The 8,124-nt window shown below is 40.3% G+C and overlaps 1 long non-coding RNA gene across 3 annotated transcripts; it reads right to left on the bottom strand.

The window, feature by feature from the left end:
* Nucleotides 1–2,730: 2,730 nt before the first annotated feature.
* LOC122298654 lies at nucleotides 2,731–7,865 on the bottom strand. Of its 3 annotated transcripts, XR_006239496.1 has the most exons (4): nucleotides 6,773–7,865; nucleotides 5,367–6,683; nucleotides 3,995–4,090; nucleotides 2,731–3,896 (listed from the first exon to the last, which is right to left on the bottom strand). It is a non-coding gene; the product is annotated as an uncharacterized LOC122298654 (long non-coding RNA). The 3 variants fall into 3 exon arrangements; XR_006239495.1 differs by having other exon boundaries at nucleotides 3,995–6,683; XR_006239497.1 differs by having other exon boundaries at nucleotides 2,731–3,425; nucleotides 3,698–6,683.
* Nucleotides 7,866–8,124: the final 259 nt, after the last annotated feature.

Consider the following 8,124-nt stretch of genomic DNA (forward strand, 5'->3'; position numbering starts at 1 on the left):
GCCCGAAATAATTCAAGAGATGGAAAGCCAAGTTCGGATTATCAGGGATAAAATGGCGGCAACTCAGAGTCGTTAAAAAAGCTACGCTGATAGCAGGAGGAGAGAGTTATCTTTTGAAGAAGATGATTGGGTTTATCTCAAGGTCTCTCCCATGAAAGGAGTTAAGCGTTTTGGTAAAAGGAGGAAATTGGATCCGAGATATGTCAGCCCTTTTCAGATTTTGGAGAAGGTAGGGTCTGTCGCCCATAGAATTGCTTTGCTAGAATATTTTAGGGATATTCACAATGTCTTCCATGTGTCATCCCTGAAGAAGATTTTTGGACAATAAGAGCCGTGCTTTGTCGACCCAGAGAGTATTCAGTCGCAACCGGACCTTACTTATGAGGTCGTTCTGTCACAGATCATGGACTGGAAAGAGCAACAATTGAGATCCAAGACGATACCTCTGGTAAAGGTGGAATGGGGGGATCCGTTAGCTTAAGATTTCTCTTGGGAGAGAGAAGCTGACATGAGGGAGCAGTACCCCTATTTGTTTGAGTAATGGCGGACGTTTCTTAAAGTTGGTCTCAGTGGAATTATGTGGTTTGTTTCAAGTTGGTGTTTGATCTTGCAAATTTTGAGGACGAAATTTGTTTTTAAGGGGGGGAGGATGTGATGACCCGTTTTTACTTGTATTTTCACTAAAGGGGTTTTTAATTTAATTAATATATTAGCTCTTTTATTTTAAATTATTGTATTTTAAATTGGTTTTATCTTATTTGATGTGGTGTTTAATTTATTTAAGTCGTTTTATATTTTTAAAATCATTTTCGGCGGATCAGTTTTTGGATTCCGGAAGTGAGGATTGGACCTCATTTCTTTTCTTTTCTTTTTTTCTTTTTCCCTTTTTCCTTTTTCATTTTTCCTTTTCTTCTTTTCCTCTTTCTTTCTTTTTCTTTTCTTCTTCTTTTTCCTCCTCTCCCGCGCGCTGCTTCTCTCCTCCCCTCTCCTTCCCGTCGCCGTCAGCCTTCTTCACCCAGACCTGCCGCCGCCGGCCGAAGTGGCCGACACCACCCCCACCGTTTGGTCCCCCTTCGGCCGGTGAACACTCCCACCAAAAATCACCTCCATTAGAGCTGCCGATCACCACCTACAGCCCCTTCTTTTCGCACGGGTTTGAGCCGTTTCCGGCACCGTCGCTCCACCTCCGGCCACCACCTCTTCACAACTTCTTCCCCTACCTCTTGCCGACCTAACCCACCCAATTCCGGCCCCGATCCGTTGCCGGGACAGCTCCCACGAGCTCAACTCCGATTTGGCATTTTTCCGCTTCCACCGCCGTTTCCACCGCCACCCACGGCCAAAGCTCACTTCCTTTAGCTTCATAAACATCTCAAGGCCATTCCCTATCAATTTCGTGTCTTGGGTTGTCCCCGTTCGAAAGTGGGTAATTTACTACCCACGGCCATAGTGTAAAATATACTATTACGTTGCCTTTTCTCTACCATTTGCAATGCCGTGAGCTTTCAAAAAATATCTTATAGCGCTGTAACTATTTTTCAAACTCTATTTTTAGATTTAAATATATTTTGCTCTTACAATATTTATTTGACTATTGGTTAGTTGATTCCGGACTGAGTCCAAGGAGTTCGGGGATCGGATGGATTGAGGACGGAGTTGCTTGGTTTGTTGATTTGTGATTGGTTGGTTGTTTTATGCCTTGAGGTTGCATTTACATGGTGCATTCACGTGCATTTTATTTAATTTGAGAAAATTTGGTTTTATTCGTGTAAATGGATTTTCGGGTGCGTGTGTATCACGACCCCAAGCCGGGATGGGGTATTATCTCGGTAGAACTCCTCTGGTCACTCGGGAGTGGATAATACTGAGTGACATCCCCTGGGTTGTAGCTGGGCGACGACCAGATCGTACGATACGGTAACGCTGTCGTGTCGACTCCATGGTCCCTAGAGTGGCGGGGACTAGAGGATGACCTGGTCCAAGGACGCACTGGGCGCGAGTACTGGGCATCGCTCGTTTAGGTGTCACACGCGTAGGCGTTACTTGCGGTGTGGCACAGGAGTCAGAGTGTGCGGATGATCCCTAAGGGAGATCATGGTGCATGCAATAATTGGATCGGTTTTATGGTTTTCGGATACGGGCCATTTTCTGGAAAAATGGCGAGGTTACGTTGAGGCTTTGTGATCCATTTTCTGGGAAAATGGTGGTTTCTTGCTTTGGGCTATTATCTAGGATAATGGCAAGGCTGGTTTTCAAGGTTATGTTTTTGGGCCAAATGAGATTTTGGCGTGGGTGGAAAAATGTGGTTTTTATGGGACATGTGCATTTGCATTATTTTATGCATATTATTGAGTTTAATATGTTTTTATCTTCTGGCGTTTGGATCCTTACTTACCTGCGATACCATTTTTGGTACTGTAAATTTTTGTGCAGAGTTTGAGGAGGAGGAGGAGGAGGCTAAGCCCGAGGATGTGGCTCCGCCGGAGTTCTGAGTTGGAGTTATGCTTTGTAGTTGGTTTTAAAACAATATTTGTAGTTTATAATATTTTATTATGTATGTTTTGAGCAGCTTTGTATTAAACTAAGCAAAATTCTGGTACTTAGTTATGACTTTAGTTATCCGTTGCGTTTTTTTTTTGTACACTTGTTGCATGTACACACACTTGGCACTTGGCGATAGGGTGGTGACCCGTGATGTCATCATCCGGACGTCTCAATTTTCCTGTGTCTGTACGTGGGATTTGGGGGCGTCACATCCGTCAAGTCCCCCTCTTCCATCATTTGGCTTCTATTCCACGGTGCAAGCCCTGATCGGGTTATACGGGTTCGACCTGCTTTTACTTTGATCGGGTTGGATCGGATCGGATTGGCGCGTTATTTGGCGTGTTTCGGGTCGAGTCGGGTCGGGCACAAACCCAGCTAATCCAAGCCAGGTTGCAGGCCTAGTACCTTGGGAGAGAGGTACCCTTAAAGAAATCCTAAATCACTTCTACCACATCTTTACCAACAATATTCCAACAAGAATGAAAGAACTTGAGCTACTATCAATTGGAATAGAGAAAAGAGTATCCTTTATTTCTTGGATCGAAGGGAGCTTACAAAAATTAAAATTGTCAAATGTAGAGAACATCGGGCTTACTAGATGAGACAAATCTAGTAATTGACCACCTTGTTAAAAGCAAAAAAAATCAGAGAAATAATTCACAGCTTCATTATGAATGTCTTCAGGAGAAATAAGCCTAGCTACGACCATCCTTGAGAGACATCTCATGCACCACAATATTGTTTTGGCTCTTCAAGGCTCGAAAGAAAGGAATAGTAGCATCACCATTCTTTAACCAAGTTTGTTTGCATTGTTGTGCTAACCGAGTAGATTCCCTTTGTTGCCTCAAATTTAACTCCAATAGGGAAATCAATCTCATCACCTTCAGAATACCCATGTTGTAAGGATTCCTCTAATGCTTCTATATGTGCCTCTAGTAAATTGATGTTAAAATCAGTTCTACCAAAGGATGTTTTATTCCATGCACTCAAACAACCCTGACTCTTTTTAAGCTTTTGAACCAGTCTAAATAGCCCCTTATCATTGATATCATATTCTTCCCAAGCTTTTTTTAACACAGTAAAAAAATTATATATTCATGTGAAATCCACATTTTTGGAATTTAAAAGAAGAAAAACCATAGCAAGCCATCACCTTTTCCATCCATATGATCATTGGAGCATGATCAAAATTTGTCCAAGGCAAGTATTGCATATGAGCATTAGGAAAATCCATAAGAACTGCTGAGTTCAATGAATATCTGCCGAATTTTGCCCAGTGTTACACCCCGTTCCCGTAGGATAGAAATGTTACTAACGTACATAACATATTGCTCGGTAAAGAGATTCATATCCTGAAATACAACATTTATTGAAAATAGTAATTAAACTGAACATGACTGTTTAGTTGAAAACATAAAACTTAAAATGTAAAATTAAAACATAAACTAACCCTACACGTGACTTTTTATCCAAAAACATAGAATAATTAAGTCCTTGCACTAGGTCTACTCCTAGTCCTCCAGCTTTATGTCCTTATAACCAACATCTGTGACATTTAAACATAGAAGAGAACAGAGAAACAAACAAACAAACAAAAATGAGTCGAATACTTAGTAAATAGTGCATCATACCATAAAATATAACTTAATAAGACTTAATTTTTGAAAGACTCTTCAAACAAACATTTATCATTCACAGATTCTCATAGCATGTCTATTATTATCAACATGAGTGGAAACATACATAATCATGGCGAACATATAAACGTAAATGCATAATTTACTTATTTATCTTGTCTTTCACTTATTATAAGGTGAACCACGCTTAAGTCCGTGGCACCCCATAACTTGTCATGACATGGAGTGAAACACTCTTAAGTCCATGTTTCACTTTACATAAGGTAAACCACGCTTGAGTCCGTGGCACCGCATAGCATAACTTGTGGTGAACACACTTAGGTCCGTGTCACCCTTAACATAACTTGTGATGAACACGCTTAAGTCCGTGTCATCCTTAACATATCTTGTGATGAATACGCTTAGATCTGTGTCATCCTTAACATAACTTGTGATGAACACGCTTAGGTCCATGTCATCCTTAACATAACTTGTGATGAACACGCTTGGGTCCATGTCATCTTTAACATAACTTAAAGTGAAACATGCTTAGGTCCGTGTTTCACTTAACTTATGGTGAACCATGCTTAGGTCCGTGGTACCGTCTTAACATAGCTTGTGGTGAATACACTTAGGTCCATGTCACTCTTAAATATCTTATCTTTCTTAATGCATAAGATCTTATTTAATATCATGAACTTTTCTAGCATAGCGTATACTTGTAAATGGCATAGCATAACATGGCATATCCTTATACATGGCATGGCATAACATGGCATATTCTTGTACATGGCACAATATGATCTAAATATAAACATTCCATGGCATACATGATTTGAGATCTATATGAACTTTACATCACATGCTTGATCTAAATGACATTACATAGCATATATGGTTTAATCACTACATGAACATGGAATACATGATCTAGGTACTACATGAGCATGGCATACATAATCTAGCTACTTTATTACATAGCATACTTGACTTAATGAACATCTCATGGCTTCCATATGATTTTAGAATTATTTATTCCATCAAACAACAATTCATTCATACAAGCATGATGTCATAATTCATCAAAGATCATGAAGGGAATCTAACCTTGACTGAGCTTGTAGCGTAGCGTAGACAAACATCATATTATCATATACCATTAGAGAATTTACAGTACATATGCAATTATATGATCATATTAATTACCTCTAAGCGCTACTTCTGAAATCTCATGTTGTAGCTCGTGACCAAATAGTGAGGTGTTCAACGAAGTGGGTTGACTGGCAGTGTTTATGGAGATCTGAAGGTGCTCCGACAAGGTGGTTGGGTAAAAAGAAGGGGCTGCGCGAGTACTTTCTTTTCTTTTCCCTCTTTGTTGACTAACATTCTGAATGATTAATCTGAGGGTTTGGTGGGATTTTATAAGGGAAAGGGTTTTACGTGAGTTTTCAGGAGTTTGGGTAGGGTTTGAAATTGGGAGTTGGTTCCGATCTATGAGTGTTATTCAAACTGAAAAACAGTAGGGAGAAAAATTCGGGATAAGGGATGAAACTCAATCAACAACAAACACCGTCTTAAAATCTGATTCAAAACATATCTGAAATTTATAATAATAATAATAATAATAAATCACTCTGGCTCTGGGTGTTACACCCAGCTACGTGACAAACCTGAGTGTCCATTACACCACGAAGGAATATTTCCAGGAACCCCATTTCCGATAAACCAGTCGAATCAATAAATGAGTTGAACTCTTCCATAGCAAAATGAGATCTCGGCTAACCTCCTCTATGTTCAGAATCATGAGCCCGAATGATGTTGAAATCCCCAGAAATGAGCCAAGAAAACCCACTCAAAATATTAGTAGCTAAAGTATCCCCAAGTTCTCTGTGGTCTAGTTGCTTACAACGAGCATATACAAAAGAAATGTATAAAAGTTTACCAGATTCCGAATACTCCACCGTAAGATGTTGAGGACCCTGGTGTATAACTTTGACTTTTGAGGCCTCCTTCCATAAAACCCATAGTTTTCCATTCTCAACGTCATTAGATATACCATTCAAGAACCGAATAGAACGTTGGAGACTCTACATTCTGCTATCTGACAAGAAAGGCTCAGCAATAGCAATAATTCTTGGTTTAGACTTAAAGATCAACTTACACAGCGCATTTTAGAGTTACCAAGACCTCTTAAGTTCCAATAGAAAATTGGACTTATCATAGATTAAATTTGGGAGGCCTGCTTCAGGACCTCGTAGAGCTCCTCAATCGTGTAACTTTCCCACCTTTGGGTCGCTTCTTAGTATCATACGCATTGTTTTTTTCTTTACCTATGTGTTCCAGTTTATCGTTCAGGTCATTTTCAGAGCCAGTACATATTTTAAAATCAGTTTCATGCTCTAAACCATCACCAGAAAGTGAAACCTCTAAAATAGGTTCGTCAACTGGCTGCAGAGATTCACCATCAACCTCGGGCAGAGTATCCACAACCCCCCTTGCCGTATTGCTTTCAAGTAAAGAATTCTGCATAAAAGTAAAAGAATCAGAAGCCAAAACATTACCAAAAGGAATAGCAACATCTACCTCTTGTACATTATTAGGCTCTGTCAAACCTGAAGAAGCCTGCTGCACATCTGTCTTGTTAGGCTCTTGCATCATCTCAGGAATTTCCGTATGTATTATCAAGTCCTCCAAACCATCGACACCATCATGATTATCGGTCGTAGGACGCAGCTCAGCTCTACCCACCACTGGATTCCCTTTCTCACCAGTCGCGACGTCTTTAGTCATAGAGGGTGAATCTGATTCCCCTAACAGGGTTGGTCTCTTCATTCTTTTTCTTTTTCTCTCTACGAAACCAACATTTTCCATCCTTAATGTCATTCAGAGTAGGTTTCCCACCATTTTGCTTCACCCATTTGCATTCCAGGATATTATGGCCTTGCACCTGACAATGGCAACAATAAGCCGATAGATTTTCAGATATCACATGTTGAAGTCTACTACCAAGCTGATGAGGAACTCCAATCCAGATGGATTCGATCGGTTTTTGGGCAGTATCCATTTCAATACAGACTCGCGCTCCATCAGTACTAGTTACACATCGAGTGCAGTTATCATGACGAACAATCTTTCCAATCGGCATGGTTTTATTCTGAAGGAAGGACTCATGGTAGAAATTCAGAGGAAGATCCGGCAAAGAAATCCAAACAGTAATCACTGACGATTCTTTTTCTTCAGTGTAATTCGGGGACCAGTGGAACATACGAAACGAGACACCAACTCATTTGAGAACTGCAGGAAGACAGATCTTGGTTTAGGCATAGCTGAAACCACCAGTTGAGATTCCAATCCCCATCTGCTGCGAATAACTGAGCGAATAACATCCAAAGAGGGGCGCTGACGGAGAAACTTGAGAACTAAAGAAAAAGCAAAAGGAGAAGCAGACCTCACAATCTCCTCCTTCGTAAAACTGATGAAGACTTCACCATCCAGTATCTGGGGAGGCCACAATGGAATAACAACCTCAGGGAGAGGCTATGGCAATTGCGCCACCATATCGGCGAAGGACCGATGGAAGGATGACGCCGAAGAGCCTGGGGGGCCCCCGACGGCAGGCAGCATATCTCACGAGGAACCAGTAACCCTAGCAGACCATAATATTTCCTAGCCACGTCAGCAATTCTACCAGCCATGTGCTTGAAAGCTAAGAGCATTGGCAATGCCAATCTATCTTCATATTCGACCATTTTATATTTACATAATATCCCTTTAAATTAATCTATATTAAATTACAGCTTTGTTACATACAGTCGTCACATGCAGTCGACGTGCAGTCGGCTGTACAGAATAAATAAAAAAAATTATAAAATTTTTTTTTTTATATTCAAGGGGACCTACATGAATTATAAAAAGTTATAAAAATATTTTTTTTTATGTAGGTCCCGTATTAATTTTTTTTTTA

Source organism: Carya illinoinensis, chromosome 16, assembly GCF_018687715.1.
Source record: "Carya illinoinensis cultivar Pawnee chromosome 16, C.illinoinensisPawnee_v1, whole genome shotgun sequence".
NCBI classification, from domain to species: Eukaryota; Viridiplantae; Streptophyta; class Magnoliopsida; order Fagales; family Juglandaceae; genus Carya; species Carya illinoinensis.